The following is a 21827-nucleotide window of genomic DNA, read 5'->3' on the forward strand; positions in this document are numbered from 1 at the left end:
CCAAAGTAAGGCGCCTTGCTCCCATCCTCCCCTAACCTGGAGAGGGATGTCTCTTTGCCAATCTCATGGCTAAAGATATTATCTCAGTGTTGCTTTGATTTGTATTAGTATAATTATTTGTGAGCATGAAGAACATCTTTTCATATACTTATTGGTTCTTAATAGTCTAAATTTGTGTTCAGTTTCTATTTCTGACTCCTAATTTTGGATAGTGAGCTGCCTTTCTTTTGGTCATTGATTAGACTAGCTACTGGTTTATCTGTTTTACTGGGTTTTCAAAGAATCAGTTCTTAGATTTAGCATATCCCTCATTTTTTTCTGTTTTCTAATATGTCAATCTCTATTTTACCTTTATGAGTTCTTCCATTCTGCTTCCCTACTTAGTTTTGTGGTGTTTTCTCTATAGTTTTGAGGAAATGCTCATCTTATTTTTTTACACTTTTGTTTTAATAACAAATGTGTGTGAGGATGAATCTTTACCTTACTAGTTTTTGCTATATCCTTGAGAATTTGGGGTGAAATGTTCTCATTTTGTTTTCCACATTTTGCATTTGTGGTTTTGATGTTCTCTTTAACGCTAGAGATGTGGTAGAGATTTTTATTTTCATTTTCATTTGTTAGGCAGGGGGTTTGTTGTTGGTAGTGTTTGTTCTTTTGTGTATTTTGTGTTTTGTTGCATGTGATTAAAGAGTCCCACCTGTACTATTTTTACTTTTTGGAATTTTTTTAAAGTAATTTGGAACGTTTTTGTAAATGCTTCTTGAGTTCACGAATATATATTTCTGGTTGTGGGACATGAATATATATATATATAGTTATATATATATAGTTATATATATATATATAACTGATTATGTGATTTAAAGCCACTTCTGCCTTATTGATTTGTTTTCTGCTTGAATTGATGAGGACTAGAGAGGTGTATAAAGTCACTCTCCCTATTACAATTCTTGAAGTTTCTCCGTGTATCTCTAGCAGTTCTTACTTTGCATATTTTGTGTGATGGCGGTGGTTTCTTTGGCTTCTACGTTTAGATCAATGGTCCATCTTTTTCCTCTTCATGACCTCTCTGGAGTTAGATAAGTATGCAGTGACTAGTTTTATGATAGTGTCATCCTTTCGTATAAATGAGGAAACTAAGAACCAGAGAGTTCAAGTAACTGGTACTAGTGCAAGATCACACAGCAGTGAAGGGACCAGCCAGGGGTGTCTGTCCCCAAAGCCCATGGCCTTAACATGCTGCTCTCATTATTTTCTGGTATCTGATTCTATGAGAGATCTACCTGGTCTCTCTTCTTTTCTTAAGTGACTTGCCTATTCTACATAAATGCTTGTAGAATTCTCTCTTGGTGATTTAAGCGCAATAGTTTTACTAAATTGTTTCTCAGCTTTGGTTGATGTTTATCAATTTGTCCAGGATCTGGAAGCTCTTTCAGTGTGTAGACTCAGGTCCTCTTCATCTGAATATTTCTTTTATTCTAATAAAAATCATGTTTTTCTTTAAGATCACCAGTTATCTATTTGTTATATATTCAAATCTACATAATAAATTATTATAATATATACGTATACAGAATATATGTATGTGTGTATATATATATACACATACATATATATATATATATAGTCTTTCTTCTATGTCTACCATTCTTCCTTTTAACATTTTTAATTTATTTGTCATTCTATGCTACATTTCGTGTCTTTTCCAAATCCTGTTTCCTGTGGCGCTGGTTCTGCTCCTTGCTTTGACGGGCACAGTTTTACGTCCTATAAAAGCATTACTTTTCTCCTCAGTTTCTTTCCTAAGCTCTGCTAAATCCCTATTCATCATATCATTTTATTTCTTACCACATTTTGGCCATTTATTTCATCCATGTCCTTCAAAATTTACTTGATAATTCAGTAGAGTTGTTGGGTTTTTTTGTTTTCAATTGAAATTCTTCTAAAATGAAACCCTGCTCTCTTCCTTTTCCCCCTCTCTCACTCTTCATGCTAGATTGCCTTCCTTTTGTGAGGGGAAGGGGAGACAGAATTTTCCTATAGGGCACATGCCAATTTTTCTTTTTTTTCTCTCATTCTTTTTCTTTTATTTTTTTTCTTGTTCATTTTTAATTTTTTTTCATTATTTTCTTTTGTTCATTTTTTTTAAAGGTGGGTAGTCTACTTTCCTGTTTGCCAGAAAAATAATGTTTACCTCAAATGATGAACTCTCCTTTTATAACATGAGATTTGGGATTAGATATTGATAATCTCTCAGCCTCACAAGAAAGGCAGCCTCTGCTCTTGGTAACTTTGCCTCTGTTTGATTAATCTGTGGTTTCGTTGAGACTTCTACACCAGAAACCACCTCACTGAAGAGGGAGTGGGTTCCAGCCCCAAGGGTGGGTATCCTTCAGATTTCCATTTCCCCATCTGTGGTGTGAGCAGACTCCTTTATAGAGTTAGCATTCTAGAGAAACCATAGCCAGCAAGCATCTGATTTGGTGTGGTTACAGGCATTTTCCTCCTTTTAATCTACCTCTTCTGCTGCCAGGCCTTGTCGAGACACTTGCTGTTAGGATATTATTACTTACTTGGCTTCTGCCATCTGGTAGACTGGAGAAAACTATTACTAAGTTTATCTCCTCCTCTGACTCCTCCCTGGTGGCCTCAGAATGTTGTTTATAGAGTGAGGAGCGGTGGCTCTAGAAGGCACATTGAAGAGCCTTCTCTGGGGTCTCCCCATGTCCTCAGCACCAATTCTTCTTTAGTCTGAGACATGGGTGGTTATTTTTGAGAATTTCCCTGTCACTTTCAACCACTCTATTCTTTCCTTCTGGAAAGAGACTCTGTTTTGATTTCCCAAATCTTCTTTATATTTGGTCCCAATAGTTTCATACCTACATAATATTTCTGGATATTTAAGCTGTCACATTGGGACCATTTCTACTGTTAATATCAAGAAAAATTTCTTTATTATTTTCACTTTTTTGGATTAATTTTTGTTCAGCTTGGAAAGGGGAGGTTTTGTAACTTCCTAGGCTTCCTGTACTTTTGCACCCACCTTTTGAGAATCTTCCTTCCCCTCTGTAACATTGAACAGTTTCATCTTTTTAAGACATTTATCCTTACCTGCCGTGTATTTTAGTCTTGTGTGTATTTGACCCATGCTGTCCCAAACTGTCAATGGTTAAGGACAAGCTGGTTTTTACTTTCCAATCCACTGTTGACTCTTACTTTTATAAAATACAATGAGCACTGGATTTGCAGAAAATGAATTAAAAATAAGACATAAAGTGCAAATTTGAATGTTTTTTATTAGATTCAACAGATATAACATTACTTGCTATGCATGTTTCTAAATGCTTACTCTCAATTCCTCTTCTTATTCATTGTGGAAGGTCACAAACAACCCACGGGCCAGCCCCAGTCCATGGACCCCCCTTTGAGTAGCTTCACTGTAAGCCCCTCAAGGGTAGGGTGAAGGTCTTTGTAACCTGTGTGTCCTCCTTAGTGCCTACCTAGCATTATGCCCCCAGAATAACATCTTCTGAAAACTAACTGTTGACTATATGAGTAAGACAATAATACTCCAAGTAGCAAGAGCCTCTTGAGGTCAAAACTCTTAAGTTTATTCATGACCTTCACAACTTCCTTTTGCTTTGGAAAGATGCAGGTGCTATTATTTGGATTTACAGCCAAGGCCCAGAGAAGAATGGGTCTGCCCACAGGAGGCCTTTTTATCCATGATGTTTTATTTGACCCAAGGTATTTTCCCTCATATGCTGTTTCATGTCTCTACGGGGAGTACAAAGCATGGTGTGAAAGACGAGGCAGGATATTAACCGGACCAGGGCCTGGACCAGGTGTGAGCATTCTGTCTTCTATCCGTCACTTTATTTATCATCCTTCTCTTGAGGACTTTGTGAGGACCCTGCGATTCCCAGTCATACAGAGTGTCTGCTAGAGGAGCACGTTGTGATGAAACGCTTATTGGGAGTAATACTGTCCCTGAACTAAGAAATAACCATCAAGCCTGTGAATTCTGGTGTATTCCTCTCCAGGGCATGGTTTACCAATTTGGAGAGAGTGGCTATGGAACTAGCCCTAGTTAGGATGGCAGCCAAGCTGAGAGTCAAACATCACCAGTGGGGAAATCACAATGAATAGGACAAAAAGAAGAGGACTCACTTACTGGTCAAATGGAGCCCAGCTTTGGTACTAAGTGTCAGAGGTGTGCAGAGAACTGAACTGCCCCTGGGGACATGCAGGGATGGATAAGCAAGGGTCTGTTCTTCACTGGTGGGAAAGAAAAAGACAAAGAAAGCTCCTGATAAGGTAAGGCGGCCATGTGAAGGCCTTGGCTGACTTATACCTAAAGTGCTAGAGTGATGCAGAGGAAGCAAAGAGCAATTGCTAAGGGCAAACTCTCGCTTTGCAGATCATTGACATACACTATCACCTTAAACTGTAGGTGTGTACTCTAAATATTTTATCTGTTGACCTCCCTTGATTATTTAACATCCTTCCTTTGCCATTTAGCTAGCAATCTAATTTTGTGTGGTTTTTTTCTCATTTTTTTCATATTTCTGGTTACATTTACAGTTTCTTTGTCTGTGAAGCTGTCTAAAGCTATCTTTTATCAGAGTTGTTGCTAGCTTATGTAAGATGCATGGGAGAGTTTCTGGCAAACAGTTGGCATCCATTCAATTCTTTGTCCTTGTTTCTGGCTTTCTGGACCCCACTCTGTGGGGAAAGGCTGTCAATTATGATAATTGCAAAGCATCATGCTGAGTCCCTGTTAATAAAGAGATGAGAAAATGAAGCCCTAAACAGGCAGAGAGATGATTGAGCCCAAGGATAAAAAGGGATCAAATTGTCTAGAAACAGTACAGAAGACCTGAGTTGTTGGCAGTTTAAAAATATTGGTATGATTTTCCTTTCCTTTGAGACAGGAAAGGGATTTTACCTCATGAGAAGCTTCAGGTGGATCTTTCCCAAACTGTTTAACCTGGAATATCGTGTGATAAAGATTTGTCTATTTAATGAATGAACCTGAAGAAGCCATTCCCATGTATGTCAACATTGCCCCCAAGGAGACATTTGGTCTGTTGAAGTCAATGAGCTTGGATAGTTTAGAATGACTTGGTGAGCTGGCACTAGGTTTAGGGAGAAGTGTTACCAATTTGAAGACTTTTTTTTTTGAGGAAGATTAGCCCTAAGCTAACATCTGCTGCCAATCCTCCTCCTTTTGCTGAGGAAGACTGGCCCCGAGCTAACATCCGTGGCCATCTTCCTCTACTTTATATGTGGGACGCCTAACACAGCATGGCTTGCCAAGCAGTGCCATGTCTGCACCCGGGATCCAAACCGGCCAACCCTGGGCCGCCAAAGCGGAACATGCTCACTTAACCGCTGCGCCACAAGGCTGGCCCCTGAAGACTTTTGAAAGCACAACTAGATGGATCATCAGAGTTGCTCAGACTGGGCTGTATTTTGGTGAGGTTTCAGCACGGGGTTTCATTTCACAGCTGGACATGAGAGTTTCCACTCTCTAGACTAATGGCTCTCAACTGGGGACAATTTTGCCCCCCAGGGAACGAATTTGGAAGCATCTGGAGACATTTTTAGTTATCACCACTGGGAGGAGGAGGCTGATACTACTGGCATCTAGGGGGTAAAAGCCAGGGATCCTGCCAAACATCCTGCAATGCATGGGACAGCCCCCATGACAAAGCTTTATCTGGCAGTTTGAGAAAACAACCTGCTCTAAACAGATTCCCTAAATTAAAGGGCACCTCCAGGGAAGTTATTCCTCAAGGCTTTCCTCTAAAAGAGAACTTGACAATTATTAGTTCAAAGACCCTTTGGACTCATTTCCTTGTGTGGTCAGATGATCCCCGGACCTTCAAAACACATGTGTGTTGCTGTACTTGCAGATTTGCAGGCTCCAGATCATAAGCCCCTCCTCCACATACAAAGCAGGCACAGGCTAAGTTCTTTATGTCCCCTGCTCTAATGCTGCTAACCGTTTAGATATTGCCAGGCCTTGGACATTGTCACAATGTAAAGCACTTGAGGTTGGTGCAGTAATGAGGATGACCATCTGATTTGTCCCTGCTCGGAGGAGTGTGGAGGTAAGGTGGAGAGTGAGAGGACTGTAGGTACATCGTATGAGGAGCACATCAGCTTCACCAACAAACAGTGCTCAGCTCCTCTCGCCTCCCACCTTGCTGCCTTTAGATATGCGATAACCACACAGGATTCTATTGCACTACAGCTCCAGGCCACTGAGGTTTCACTCTTGCCAACTTGCAGAGAGTTCCTGGCCTAGTAGACCAGTGGACAAGGGCCCTTGGAGCTAGAAGGTGACTTTCATAAGGCACTGTGGTGCTCTCTACAACTGTCTTTGGGATGTGTGTTTCAGTTCTGCTCTGACTAAACCACTTCACAACACAGCTAGAAAAAGAAGGCTTTTAACATTCTCTTGTAGCTATTTTGAGCAACGACAAAGACATTGCCAAGATGTATTTCAACAAGTTTGCTTGTGTCAGTTGCATAGAAATTGGTTGCTGTAAAGTCATCCCCAGGAGGTATATACTCTTCAGTTTACACCCTGGATCTGTGAGAGATGCAGAACCTTTTAGCAGTCCATTTCAGCAAACAGGGATGGGGCTCCCGCCATGTGGCAGGAATTCACAGATCCAGCCTAGCAGGCGGAACACAGCACGACAGAATGCAGAATACGCAGGAGGGGAACTCAGATCAGCCTGGGGCAGCTGGAGGAAGAGGGAGAAGTGATGCCTGCAAAAAGCCTGAATGAAGACTCAAGGATGAGAGGAGGGAAAGCCTCCACTGGTAAAGCACAGGAACCATTCAGATGAGGAGGTATTTTGCCATTGACAGTGAAGAGTGAAAGCCCTCATTTGTTCTTCCCTTTAGCTCCTTGTGTCTTTGTCCCTGTCCTCCTTGCCTTCCTCCCTCCCTTTTACTTCACCTTTCATCTCTTTCTTCTTCTGGGCTATCACGTCCTGGAATTATGAGAGACGTCTGCTCCAAGCACTCCCTGTGTCTCCTTCTTTCTATTTCTCAGTAATGGAAGTGCTGTGGACTTAAATCTTAGATCATCAAACTTACGGTACCTGTAAAAGAAGAAACTCAATCCAGTGAAATAATTATTAACTAAACAGTATGGCCACTCCACTGGGGACTTTACAATTGAGTAGAGGAGAAAGACATACACGTTAACATTATTTTCAATATTACAACGCAAAGTGCCTATCATGGACCAGGCCCTAAAGGAGACATTTTATAGACACTATCTTTAACTGTCACACCACTCTTCAAGATGGGCCTGATTATTTCCATTTTGACAATGAGTTACTGAGGCTAAGAGAATAGGGGTAGGAAAGAACTAAAGAGACATTGGCCTTGAAATAGCTGGAATGGAATATGTGGTTGGTAATAGGAAACTTCTTTTTAAGATAAAAATTTTAATATATTTACTTGAAGCTTTGAGGATGATTTTCATAAAGAAGGAGAAAATTTTGATAATAATTAAGATATAATTATGGCTCCATAAATCACATATTTTGCATGTAAAAGCTTGGTGTATCTCATTCGTCTCATTGCTTAAAAAACTATGTTTTAGTCCATGAGGGGAAAGGAGACAAGAGATTAAAAAAAAAGAGTCATAAAACAAAAGATCCAAAGATTGCAGTAGCCATAGTGGTTGGATGAATTTCTTCCCATGGAATTTTCCAATGTAACCAAGTGATCTTGGGTCCCATAGACGTTTGCCCTTGAAACTGGACTTGGAAGAGTTATAAACTTCTTATATAGTCTTTATCAGCTGTTCCTATTGTTATCAATTACTGCTGTTATTAATTATTACTAACTGTGAAATTTGGGGGATGTTACTTAACTTGCTGAGCCTTGTTTCCTTATTTAAAAGAAATACAGATTAAAATGATAACTACCTTGTAGATTTGTTATATAGACTAGATACGAATGGACATAAAAATGCTTAGCACAGTGCCTGGCTTACAGTGAGCTCTCAATAAATATAGATATTATTACCGCAGTTTGCATATTTATGGCTTGCCCAAGCCAGGTGAAATATATCTTCTCTCTCTATGCAGCAGATTCTTTCATTTCTTTCAGGAAGACAAGTCACAAAATTCTAAGTTATACTTAGCTATAGATTTGAAACTTCTCCCGCAAGCAAATTCAAATCAATATCTAATATTTTATAAAAGCAATTATTCTGATTATTAATATCAATGCCTGACTTTCTACATCTCTCCCTCTGGCACTCACCTATCACGCCTCCTCCTATTCCCACAGGTTTGCTGTGGTTTTCTGAATATTCAGACATAAAAGTATTTTATTGTTGTTGTTTGTTTTGGTGGTGTGGTATCTTTTTTATAAATAAAGTCTTATGGAGAGGGCTGATACGTAAAATAGACCAAAGCAGATCTGCTCTCTTTGAAATGGGGTGAGTGCCTGCTCCAACTCCCTCCCCATTTGATTGGTAATAGAAAATGTTTTTTAGATAAAAATTTTAATATAGTTATTTGAAGCTTTGAGGGTGATTCTCATAAAGAAAGAGAAAATTTTGATAATAATTAAGATATAATTACAACCCCATAAGTCACATATTTTGCATGTAAAAGCTTGGTATAGTTCATCCATCTCATTGCTTAAAAACCTATATTACAGTCCATGATATAGTTCCCTCTTCATTCCAGGGGGACCCTGAGGTGTTTCCAAAGGAACGTTAGGATTTCACTGAATGTAGTGTAAGAACCACCCAGCCATATAAATGAGATAAGAGTACTAGTTTCCCCGTTCCCAGGAAGTCTGTAGAAACAGTCTGGCTTAGCTGGGAGTGGGTGGAGGGAATGGAGAAGGATGGTCCCCCCCAGTACCCATGTGAAGTGCATGAGATAAAGTTCCCTGGCCTGGATCTGGCTATACAGGACTCTAAACATCTATGTGGAACCAGAGCATGTAATTCAGTCACCCATATGTGTCCAAATATTTTGATACTTTGGTAATTTGACATCACCCCAATGGTCCAGCCATACAACCCGCTTTACCAAATACAGAGCACATTTTCCATCACCATGCCTTTATACTCAAGGCTTCCTCCTCCTGGAATAATGCCCATCCTTCCATTTCTGCCTGGCTCTCTGACTCACCCCTCCTCCAAAGCCTCTCCATGAGCTCCTCCCCAATTCCTGAGGCCAGAATTTATCTCTTTTGTGTGTTTGTTCATTTTTGTCTCCCCCACATTCTTCTATCTCCCTTGCATTCCCATCTTGCCTGGGGCAATGTCTTTCACAGGACAGACAGGAAAAATGCTCACTGAATCAAACCGAATGGCTGCTGTGTTGATCAAGTCTTGGGTCAGCTGCCTGTGCTTTTCACTTGGCATGGCTTCATCAGCACTCCCTGCAAAGTCAAACCAGGAAAGGATCATTTCCAAAGGGAAGCCAAACCTTTTTATTACTAATTTCTTTCCCTTTGGATGTCAAAGGGAAACTGGGCAAGATATAATCATCTAGTTTACTTCTTCAACAGCCTTGTTTTTTATCTTGATCCTGAACTTCAGCTAGAGTCTGTAAAATTTCTTCTTTGAATGAGACCATTTTCATCTTGGTTCTCAGTGATTATAATGAACTACTGACCTTCTGTTTGTTCCTTGAAAGTCAAGCCGGCTGGTTTGGGTGACTCTTATCTATTCATGATCCAGCAGATTTTTTTAAACCCACTATTTCCTGTGCAAATACTTTATTTTGGATATTTCAGCACCTCTTGCCTGAGTGATTGCAGAACTGATGCGGAACTGTTGTTTTAATCAAGGGCAGTGCTCATATAAACTATTTTAGTGGGATAAATTATATCTACAAACATTTATCGAGTAACATATTGCGTACAATGCTGAGTATTAAGACAAATACAAAGATAAATACCACATTCTAATGAGGGAGACAGAACCCCTGTCCTCAAGTAGCTAATCAAGTACAAAGCAAGAAGTGCTGGCACATAACTAACTAGAAACATTCTTTTGTTGTTTATATCCAGCTTTGTGTTAGGAATTTATGGCATCTTACAAAGAAACATACAATACTGGGGGCGGGGGGGAAAATCATGAGTAAGAAAGATCAGGGAAATGGAAAACAAGCTCAACTAGAGCCAAAATTGAGGCCAGTTCATGAAATATACCCTCTGGAAGCTGTAGGATAGCAAGGACCATCTCTGTTGGGTGCACAAAGATATCCCCAGGGAGTGGCACAGTATCTGGCACATAGTGGATATTCACTAAACAAAGGATGCAATGGGCACGTCTTTCGTTTTAGGCTTCTGGAGAACCTCTATTAACTACACCAAAACCACATTTGGAAAATCCCAAATTTGAAGCCACCTTCTCTGGACCAGACTACATTGAAAAGTTGGAAGCTGGAGGCCTTGCTGCCGTATCTTTCAATCTAGGGTGGATGTTTTTTTGTTTGAAGAAAGGGGCTGAGGGAATACATATTACAATCTCATTGCACCAGTTTAGTGGCTATGACCTTTCTAACGCATTTCTCTTTGATTGCATCGTTATTACATTTTATTTTGATAGGTAGGTTTTTCTCCCCACGTTTATGGTTTTCTTCCTTCTAACTGAAGGCTGTAGAGAGCAGGGAACAGATATTCTTCATCTTTGCAAATTTCCCTGTTTCTTGAAAATATAGGACAATACCTTGGATGCAGTGGATATCTAATAATGGATTTTTAAATTTTTAGTGGACATCAACAAGTGCTAACTCAGTTTGAGATGGGACTCTATTGTGCAAACACTGATGATGTACTGCAAAGCCTCATTTCCATACTGACAGCTACCACAGTGCAGAAAGCCAGTGTGAAGAAAATGCATGTCAATGTGCACCTGTGCGTCTGTCTTATCATTCCATCAACCCACAGTTCATTCTTTGGCAGCATGATTCTAGACCTTTTTGATACCAAATTTGGAGGATGGGTAGAGGAAATTAAGAAAGGAGGATCAGGAGGAAATGAGGTGTAATGTAAAAGTCAAGGAAGGCTGGAGGCCATTTTTATGGAGCATATGGATGGAGAGAGATAAAGAGAAGCTTTCAAGCAGCCATGGGGTAAAAAAGAATAGGAGAAGTAGAGTAATTTTTGAAGTAATAGCATGGATTATAAATTGGATCTTCAAAAAATGTTCTTCAAGAGAGACAAGTAAAGTTAGATATATGTTGTTAAAATTCCTATAGATTTTGACTCCTGTAGCATGTTTGTTTGAACATCACACTAGGACTGGATCACATGTGACCAGGGAGCTATTCAGGTTACAGAAAGCAATGTATTTTTACTTTAAAAGGCATACTCTTAGTTATACCTATCATAATTACTCTCTTAGTGAATCAGGAAATCACGTAGCCAGGAAGGAGTAGAAGGGAGCAAAACTCTTCATGCATTACTTTAATTTAAAAAAAAAAGTGACCTGAAAGCCTAAAGAGTAATAAATTTCATTAGTCACTTCAGAGAGCATTGAGATCATATTTTCATCTAGCAAATTAGCAAATATTTTGGAAAGTATCAACATCTATGAAGTGAATTTTAAGTGCTTAATACTCGACCTCCCCCAAAATTAAAAACCCATACATTACTGGTGGGATTATAAATTGAAACAGAGTTTCTGGAAAATAATATGGCAATGTATATCAAGAACCTTAAAACTATTTGGACCCTTTGGTGAAATAATTATCCTGAGGCAATAATAAAAAATGGAGTCAGAATATGGAATATTATATACTCATTAAAATCAGATTTTAATGACTATGTAGAGAAAGTAAATATCCATATATAAAAAATGACATCAATTTTGTAAAAATATGTATACTCATACACCCACACAGACAAAAGGCTGGAAGGAAATGTTCCAAATGTGAAGTTTGATTGGACTGTTAGAATTACGGGTGAAATTTTGTTCTGCTTTTTAAAATAAAGTTTGTATGGGTGGGTATGGCTTTAATAATGTGACAAAAATAAACATTTTGGAGAAAAAACTAGTTCAGAACCTAAACCCTTCTCAGTCACTTTGCCTAACAAACGATTCTGTTAAATTTTCTACCAAAAAAACTTGACGTGTAGACCTATCGAATAGATTTGTCACTGTCTCTTCAAAGGAGGAAATTCTGTTTCAAATTCATCCTTAGCCCAAAGCAGCTAATTTGATTTTATCAGTCATCAGCAAAGCCCTTACATTAAATAATTTATGCATTTTTCAGCTCTATCCCTACAGGGCAAGACTCAGTACTTAATGGAAACCATCACACCATTGCACTGCGAGAGCTCATCTAACATGTTGGCTTTGAGAAGCCTCAAGCCTGAAGTATTGAACGGTCACCTAGAGCATGTTCATTTGATCTGACAGCGCTAGAGAGGAATGCAGAGGTGGAAACAAGACAAGGAAATTCCGATGCGCACGTATCAGCCCTGGGATAGAAAGCCTGGAGAAAAGATGCAAGACTTGCATGGTAAAAGTAGGAGCCAAGATGATTCTCCAGTGGATGTCGATGGCTGGGATATTTTCATAAAAGATTAGCTAATTGTCAGCACTGAAGCACCTCTCCTTGCTGCAAGCCATTCCCAGAGCAGCCTGCTTCTCCCAGGCATCTGCTGTCTGGAAAAGCCCTCCTGTGTCTGTTTCTCATTAACAGTCTAACTCATCTCCAGCCTTATCTAAAATCATACCTGTGCTCACTCTTCTGCGCCTCTTCACTTCACTTTCTTTCTGTTGCTGGCATCAAAACTGAATTTAATTTGTTCATTGTTAAAGGCCTTTCATCACTAGATTTCTCGAGAAGTTCTGACACTGGGTGTTTATTCCCCTGACAAGTAGGTTTTGAGGATGAATCAGATGCGGCTTTTCAGGAGCTTTGAAAACAAATCTCCTGGCAGCTAGGGAGTTGCTATGAACGGTGTTTCCGGCTTGTTTCAGGACCCAGTGTGATTCTGAGACAGGTAGCGAAAGGGGGAGCCATTTTATTTTTGGAAATATCATCTCAGTTCCATGTCTGCTGGCGAGAGCAATAACAGTAAACACACGGCGGGGATGCTTTAGAAGTACAAGGCTGCGGGGATTCAGGCAATGGTCTGTATTAGGAGAGATTTGTGAAATGCTGGGATAAAACACAGATGCTGGAGTCAAACCTTTCTATAGAAATGGTAGAGAGGAAAAGGTCTGCTAGATTCCTTGACAAGTCATCTCTTTGGTTCATCTAAAGGCTGCTTTCCATTCTCACCAAGAAGTATAAAATTAAAGAAGGTGTGGATACAGCTAGATGATGAATACGTTCTGGGAATCTAATGCACAGCATTGGGACTATAGTTAACAATAATGTATTATATACTTGAAACTCATTAAGAGAGTAGATTTGAAATGTTCTCTCCATGAAAAAGAAATGGTAATTATGTGACGTGATGGAGGTGTTAGCTAATGCTATAGTGCTAATCATTTTGGAATGTGTAAGTATATCAAATCAATACGTTGTACATCTTAAACTTACACAATGTTATATGCCAATATATCTGAATACAGCTGGGAAAAAAATTTTCGAGTAAAGAAGGTCTTTATCTAACTAGGAGAGGCAGAGGGGGCAGGCCACGGCCTCCTGAGCAGCCACCCATTCCCTGAGACTCGGTGCCAAAGGTCATGCTGTATGCAGAATAAAATGAAGAGAAAACGCACCCGATGTGTAGAGATAAAAAAGCATAGAAACTTTTTTATTATAGACATTCTCAAACTTCAGGCATTTCTCAAGTTGACAGTCCCTCCAGTTTTCCCTTTGGCTTGGCTACTGGTGATAGGACATGCATCACCATCTATTTTTGTGGTCCAGCTGTGGAGGCTCAGCAACACCAGTGCTGTGTCACCTCCACTCACAACAGCTTCATCCAGGGAGTCCAGCCCAGGACACATGCTGTCACCTTATTTCATGTCTCATTCATTCGTTCATTGATTTGCTTGTTTAGGGTAGGAGTGAAAGGATAAGTGATATCACCTTATTCATGATCTTTTTAAAAATGTTACCCACGCCATGGATTTGGGCCATGTAAGTATGTGATTTGGGTTCCCCAGTGAGCTAACCCTGCTATCAGCATTACTTAAACCTATTCAGTTACTATGGCCAGTACTACGAGTGAGTAGCATTCCCTTACTTATATGCTGGTGCAGAATCTTTCCCTAGCGTTAGTGTGCATCCCAGTCAATGGCAGCTTGTTAAAAATGGTCTGAGGTGGGGCCCAGGGAACTGTATAAGAGGAGTCCCAAGTGAGTCTGACGCAGGCAATCTCTTTAATTCTCTCTAATATTGGCATTGTGGTTAGAAGGGTGATTTTAAAATCAAAGAACATGGGATTCCCCTTACACTGCTCTCACTGTTTCATTCTGAGAGCATTTCTCACCCTGGAATCTTTGGTGCCCATGTTCTCCTCATCCCCCGGGGGCATTTTTCTGCAATCATCGTACTCCTCAGCCCCCAGGAATAACTCATTGTCTTTGCTCCCATCTGTATTTGGGCTTTTCTTAATACTCCCTGCATGTTCTTTCTATTATCATCATAGCACTTGAGATTTCCTACATTAAACATGAGAAAACTAGGATCAGAGGGTCCTGAATTCAAAACCCAGCTCTTCTATTTTCTGGCCACGTGATTTGGGCAAGTTACATTACCTCTTTCAGCCACCTTGTCTGTAAAATGGAAATTAACAACATTATTTACCTCCTGGGGTTGTGGTGAAACATAGCGGTGCATGTGAATATTTGCTGAATGAATGAAAGTTTAGCACAATGAAGACTCAACATGCTAACTAATCATTTTTAATACTCTTGTTTAATTCCATAGATGTGTATTCAACTTTTACTATGCTTATTATTGCTTTTGAATCACCCATTAGGGAATTTTTCATTTTCTTCCTAGACAGAAGTGTTTTTAGCCTACATTAACACATTTCCTCTTTGCATTAACATCTCCCATTTGGATCACTGTAAGTTGTTTCCATCTTTTCTTACAGCTTTTTCTTTTAACTATTGTGGGTTTCTTTGAAAAAGATTGGCCCTGAGCTAACATCTGTGCCCATCTTCCTCTATTTTATATGTGGGATGCTGCCACAGCATAGCTTGATGAGCTGTGTGTAGGTCTGCGCCTGGGGTCCGAACCCGTGAGCCCTGGGCCACCAAAGGGGAGCACCTGCACTTAACTGCTACACCACCTGGCCAGCCTCTCTTTTAACTATTTTGGTAATATTTTTGCTCTTTTTTCTTCCAATTTAGCCCATCGCAATTCATGCCACAGGTGCTGGAAAGAGAACAGCAACCTTTAGTAAGCAAGCGACTGTGACGTGTCCAAGGTACATGATTTCCTTTCAATTAAAGGGTGCTCAGCTAGGGCCTCCTAATAGGGAGGTTAGTCAGAAATCCCACATTTCTGGGAGAGAAACAATTAGCTCCACTTACATTTCAGTTGAATTTTCACTCCCCCAGGTAAATATATGTTGTCTGCCACTTTCTTTTTTGTTATCATGTGCATACGTAATTTTTTCCCCGTTTTTACCTTTACCTTCTCTATTGATTTAAATTAAGCTTGGTTGGTATTTCTTTGAAAAGAAAACACAAGCCTGCTGGGTTGGGAGGTTTTTCCAAGGGCTCTCTGCTCTAGTAAAATCGTATATACGTAGGTCCTGCAAACCAACATTATTTTTGCTATACAAACACCATGTGCATGTTCCAAGACCTGAGCCCTCTGTGTAAGATCCTGTCACACATGCAAAAACAGCTGACATGTCAGCACTTCCATAGGGTGAAAATAAAAGGATCCTGGTTCAGAAAGGTCAGAGCTGTTCTGCTGGGGCTGGTGCATGACTTACCTTGACCTTCATCCCAAGCACGAGCAATATGCTAGTGGGTATTCTAATTTTATGCTTTCTTATACATAGTCTGCTCCCAGAGATGTGCCTCACATTTTGAATTCTCCCAATGGAATAAGTGTTCATTTTCTATTGTTATGTAATAATATCACCACAAACTTAATGGCTTAAAACAACACACATTTCTTATCTCACAGTTTCCATGGGTCAGGAGTTTAGCATGGCTTCACCAGATCCTCTGCTTGGAGTCTCACAAGACTTCAGAGTTTTGCCTGGGACTGTGGTCTCATCTGGGACTGGAGTGGCTAAGGACTCACTTCTGAACTCACTTAGGTTGTTGGCAGAATTCAGGTCCTTTCTTTTGTGGGACTGAGGGCTTCTTGCTGGCTGTCAACCAAGGATGTCATCAGCTCCTGGATGTCATCAGCTCCTAGAGGCTGCCCACAGTGCCTTGCCACAGGGCTTCCCAAACAAGGCCTCTTAACTCCTCAAAGCTAGCAAGGGAGAGAGAGAGAAGGAATGAGCTGCATGGTAACAGAGCAGGGGAAGCGTATTAGGGAACAAAGGCAGGGCCATTTTCTTCATTATGAGACTCTGAGTCAGAAGGAATTTTGAGGGTTTAACTCATACTGTGCAATGTGTCTATCTGTTTTGCAGATTAAAAGAGAATAATGCCTGGCTGACAGGGCTTTTGTGATAGCTAAATCAATAAGGTAGCTGAAAGTCCTTTGTAAACTACATAAATCACCTTAAGGATATAAGTTATTTCCATGCTTAGAGCGAACAAAGCGACCAAAATTTATCCTACCTTTTTTAAGATTTCTAGGTAAAGGAAGGACTATTTTGAGTTTCATAAGAATATAGGAATTCAACTCATTCTCTTTGTAAAAGATTCAAATATTCTAAAGAAACTTACAGTTCTCTTTATGACCATCTCCAATCCCAGCCCTTTTGCAGAGGTGAACATTGCGGCCAATGAGTCGTGTGTTTTTCGTTACCTTTTAAAATTTTGTACACATATTTACAGATTACTATAAATGTACTCATGAACTATTTCTAAAGCTAGCATGAGAAAGTAAACTAGATCAACCTCTGGATATGTTTTCCCTTGCTTTCTACTATTGAAGTCTGAGTTAATTAATTAACCTTTAGATTAATCTTAAATTTCTTTATGCTAATATAGCATATTTTGTCCACAACAAAATGCCAATTTAAGAATCCCTGATTCTTGGGGTCTATCCTAAGGAAATGGGTATAGGGGGTCAAAATTATAAACTTCCAGTTATAGCATAAATGTCATAGGATGTAATGTACAGCGTGGTGACTGTCGTTAATAACACTGTATTATATATTTGAAAGTTGCTAAGACAGCAGATCTTAAAAGTCCTCATCAAAGGAAAAAATTTTTTTGTAACTATATATGGTTACAGATGTTGACTAGACATTGTAGTGATCGTTTCACAATATATACAAATATTGAATCATTTTGTTGAACATCTGAAACTAATATAATGTTATATGTCAATTTTACCTCAATAAAAAAATAAAAGGATATTTAGAAAGTAAAGAAATATACGAATTTTTTAGAATTAGAATCCCTGTGAATTTTTCGGGGTCTATTCTAAGGAAGTAATCATGAAAGCAGCAACAATTTATATATATATAAACATCTATCACAGCATTGTTTATAATAATGAAAAGTTGGAGCAATGCATATATTTAACTAAGAAATTAATCACTAAATAATCATATAAAATATCTGCACACCCATATTCATTGCAGCGTTATCCACAACACCCAAGATATGGAACAACTTAAATGTCCTTCGATGGATGAATGGATAAAGAAAACGTGATACACACACACACAAACACAATGAAATACTAGTCAGCTTTGAAAAGAAGAAATCTTGCCATTTGTGACAACATAGATGAATCTGAAGGGCACTATGCTAAGTAAAATAAGCCATAAGGAGAAAGACAAATAATGCTGGCATCACTCATATGTGGAAGTAAAAAAAAAAGCCAATTTCATAGAAACAGAGAATAGACTGGTATTTGGCCAGGAGTTGGGGGAAGGGTTTATGGGGTGATTTGGTCAAGGACACAAATTTTCAGTTATAAGAAGAAGTTCTGAGGCTCTAATGTATAGCATGGTGGCTATAGTTAATATTACAGTATTGTATATTTGAAAGCTGCTGAGAGTAGATCTTAAGCATTGCACCAAAAAAAAAGTTACCTGTGTTAACTATGTGAGTTGACAGATGTGTTTTATCTTGATCTTGGTAACCATTCTAGAAGATATATGTATATCAAATCATCACATTTTACACTTTAAATATATACAATTTTATTTGTCAATTATTCTTCAATAAAGTTTAAAAAGATAATCACATAACAGCACAATTGGAATATTCTAAAGCTACCAAAACTGGTATCTACAAAATTTGTCTTAATGCATGGGGATGTGTCCATAATATAATGTCAAATTTTGAAAGGAGCCTATAAAACTTAAATGCTGTATGATCCCATCAAAGTGTGTTTCAGCAGAAAGAAAATAAGGCTAGAAAATCATATGCTTGAGTAATAACAGTGGATATATCTGGGTGATAGGTTATGATTAATCATTGTTTTAATTTTTACACTTTTTCGTTTTCCAATGTGTACAATAGCTTTGCATTTTAGTTTAATGTTTCTATCAAAGTAGTGAATGCATATACTTTAAAAAGTCAAATAGCACCACAAGGCTTTAAGATAAAAACAGTAGTCCTCTGCAGCTCCTCATCTCATTCCTGAATCCCTTTTCCCCAAAAAATCATTTCTTCTGGTGTTCTAAATAATATAAATATAATGCTATTTATTCATTTTTTTTCAGTTTTAGATATTCTCAATTGACTTTCTATAATTATATGATTTTTTCTATAGAACTCTTTGTTTTTCTTGGAATTGATAATTGCCTCACTTTTTTCTATGTTTTGTTGTCTGTCTACCTAGCAGGAATTCACCTGCAAACTCTCCATGAGAACTGTTTACCTTCCCTCCACATGGCCATGCACATCTGCAATGCTAAATTGATGTCGAACCCTCCAGTGCTGCTTTTAGAAGACCTGCCCTTCTGACCCCAGATCCTTTATAGAAGACTCATTTTTCTGTCCACAGGCTTTTAGAATGTTTTCTTTATTGTGGTGTTCTGAAACTTCATGATAATGTACCTAGCTATAAGTCATTTTGTATTCGTTTTGCTGGACACTAGATGTCCCTTTCAATCTGAAAAGTCATCATACAGATCTAAGAAATTTTTCTTATTATTGCTTTGAAAAATTTCTCCTCTCAGTCCCGTTATCAACAGGCTTTTAGGATTTTTGTTTGTTTGGTTTGATTTAGCTATTTTTACTCTCACAGAAACACTCTAATGAACATCCTTGGGCATACTTCCTTGTGCTCATTTGTAAATTTTTCTGTGCAGTAAATACTGAGATGCAAAGTAGAATTTCTACATCATAGGATATGCATATTTTCAAGGTTCATGCAGAAACTGAATGCTTCCAATATGGAAAAAAAGTCTCCAACATAAATGGATAACATTGTTTAGTGCTTAATCCCAATACATCCACATCCCAGTGTCACATTTGCTTTTTATAAAGCTCACAACTTCATTTTTGACACTCTCCCCCAGCCAGCCTGTGACTCTCCTCTATAGAGGAAAGAGCATGCAGAGCAAGTTCATAATCCTAGCTCCACCACTCCCTAGCTGCAAGACTGTGACCAAGACCCTGTCTGAACTTCAGTTTCCTCATCTGTAAAATGGACTATCTACTTCCCAGTGCTGTTGAAAGATTAAACATGATGCATCCAGCACAGTGCCTAGCACACAAAAGATACTGAAAAAGTTAATTCCCTCCCCTTAATTATCAATTCTGTACATTTGGAGGTAATGGAATTAGCATGTTTGGTCAGAGATGCAACTTAAATCCACACCATAGCTGTAACTGGGATCTACAATGATCCTGACCAGACCTAAGTTTACATGTCGAAATCCAGATGTTGCTTGAAGGTCATCTAGAACCTACTCCAAACCCCCTCCCAAGAAATAGAGCCTGGATAAGTCCCTTTAGAGCAGTCATCCCACCTTTCATGTCCGAGCATCCTCCCGCCCCTTAGACGGGTTTGGGATGGTTCCCCTTCTACCCTGAGAGAGCTCTATGTATTTTAGATCCAGAACAGGGGCCCCTGGTAAGAGAGAACAGCTTCTGTTCTAGAAGTCCTCTTCCTCTCTCGTTATCCATCCATTTTTATGCAGCTTCAGGGCACAAAGTGACAATGAGCTAAATGATTACGCTTATTTGATTCTATCACAACTCAGATAACAATTATTTCTTGAGCACATGGCGTTTTGAGCCTGGTTTTTTAAAGATAAGTTCCCCTTCCTTCCCCTTCCCCTCCTTTTCTTCCTCCCTTCCCCTCTCTGTGATATTGGGCAGCCTGCAGCCCTTGCTTTGCCTCTATCTAGTTCTCTGTCCAACACCACCAGCAAGGGACAAAGAGGAGAGAATGTGGTGGCATCTTCCCTGTTTACTGCTCACGTCTCTACAGCTTTCCCTTGACCCTGCCGCTCCTGAATATTCATATGGAGTCTGGCAAAGAAACCAGCTCCCCCAGCCTGGTGTTGTAATTACTAGTGACTATTAATTATCCTCACGCTGAGCGGGTCTTCCTTGACATAAACAAGCCAAACCAGAGCAATTTCTGTCAGAGTCGTAGGCAAGATCAGAGGTCAGGACACTTGGTGAGAATGGGTGCACAGTGACAATCTAGAATTGACTTGATCATATTCTATGTTCATGTCTGTCTGTTCATCTGTGTTTCTTGGCCTAACAAGCCCAGTGGGATAACCTTTCCACTAACTTACTGGATATTTCAGAAAGCATTCGAAAAACAACCTGGTAAGTGAAGCTGAGTCCCAACTCAGTGTACTGAAAGACCTGGTCTGCATGATGCATTGCTTGGGAAAAATTTATGGAGGGTCTATTTTGTGCCTTGCATTGCATGTAGGGTGGGAGGAGAAGATCCATGGTACGCATTCCTCTTTGACTCTCTTCCTCAAATCTACAGTCTTGTTTATTTCCACTGCAGTGTGATTAAATTCCAGTTTATAAAATACAGGCATAACTTGAAGATATGGCCGATTTGGTTCCAGACTGCCGCAATAAAGCAAATATCGCAATATAGTGAGTTACACAAATTTTTTGGTTTCCCAGAGCGTATAAAAGTTATGTTTACACTATACTATAGTCTATTAAGTGTGTAATAGCATTGTCTAAAAAAACACAATGTATATACCTTAATTAATAAATACTTTGTTGCTAAATTGCTAACCATCATCTAAGCCTTCAGTGAGTCAGAATCTTTTTGCTGGTAGAGGGTCTTGTAAAAAAATCTGTGAAGCATAATAAAGCAAAGTGAAATAAAACAAGGTATACTTGTGATGAAATTTCTTATTTATTGAGCATTTCTGATGTTTCATGCACTATACCAAGTGCTTTGCCTACTTAACATCCATTATCTCATTTAGTCCTCATGTAAAGCCCTTGACGTAGGTATTTTCACTATCTCCATTTTAACATTTGTGGAAACTGCAGTATAGAGAGGTTAAGCAGCTTGACCACTGACGCGCAGGTGAGTGGTGATGCCAGGGTGAGACCTAGGAAATCTGCCTTCAGTGTATGCCTGTAATGACCACCTGACCGCCTGCCTCATAAACACCTAGCATCAAGGATCCCATTTCTCTTCAAAACTGAAATTATCAGGATCCTATTTAATCTTAGGGATTCTCATCTTTTTCTCGGTCCTGCTGGAGAGACACTCTTCTCTCAGAATCCCTATTTGCTTCTTTTGTGTGCAACCAGCTTT

At 39.2% G+C, this 21827-nt stretch overlaps 1 long non-coding RNA gene across 1 annotated transcript in view; it reads left to right on the top strand.

Annotated features, from left to right (window-relative positions):
* Positions 1-21390, top strand: part of LOC139076151 (uncharacterized) — a 140428-nt gene extending 119038 nt beyond the window's left edge. The window contains exons 2-4 of the long non-coding RNA XR_011527448.1: positions 12279-12527; positions 15326-15402; positions 18915-21390. This is a non-coding gene — a long non-coding RNA (uncharacterized lncRNA). The remainder of the gene's footprint in view (positions 1-12278; positions 12528-15325; positions 15403-18914) is intronic.
* The last annotated feature ends 437 nt before the right edge of the window (positions 21391-21827 follow it).

The sequence above is a fragment of the Equus przewalskii genome, chromosome 15 (genome assembly GCF_037783145.1).
Source record: "Equus przewalskii isolate Varuska chromosome 15, EquPr2, whole genome shotgun sequence".
NCBI classification, from domain to species: domain Eukaryota; kingdom Metazoa; phylum Chordata; class Mammalia; order Perissodactyla; family Equidae; genus Equus; species Equus przewalskii.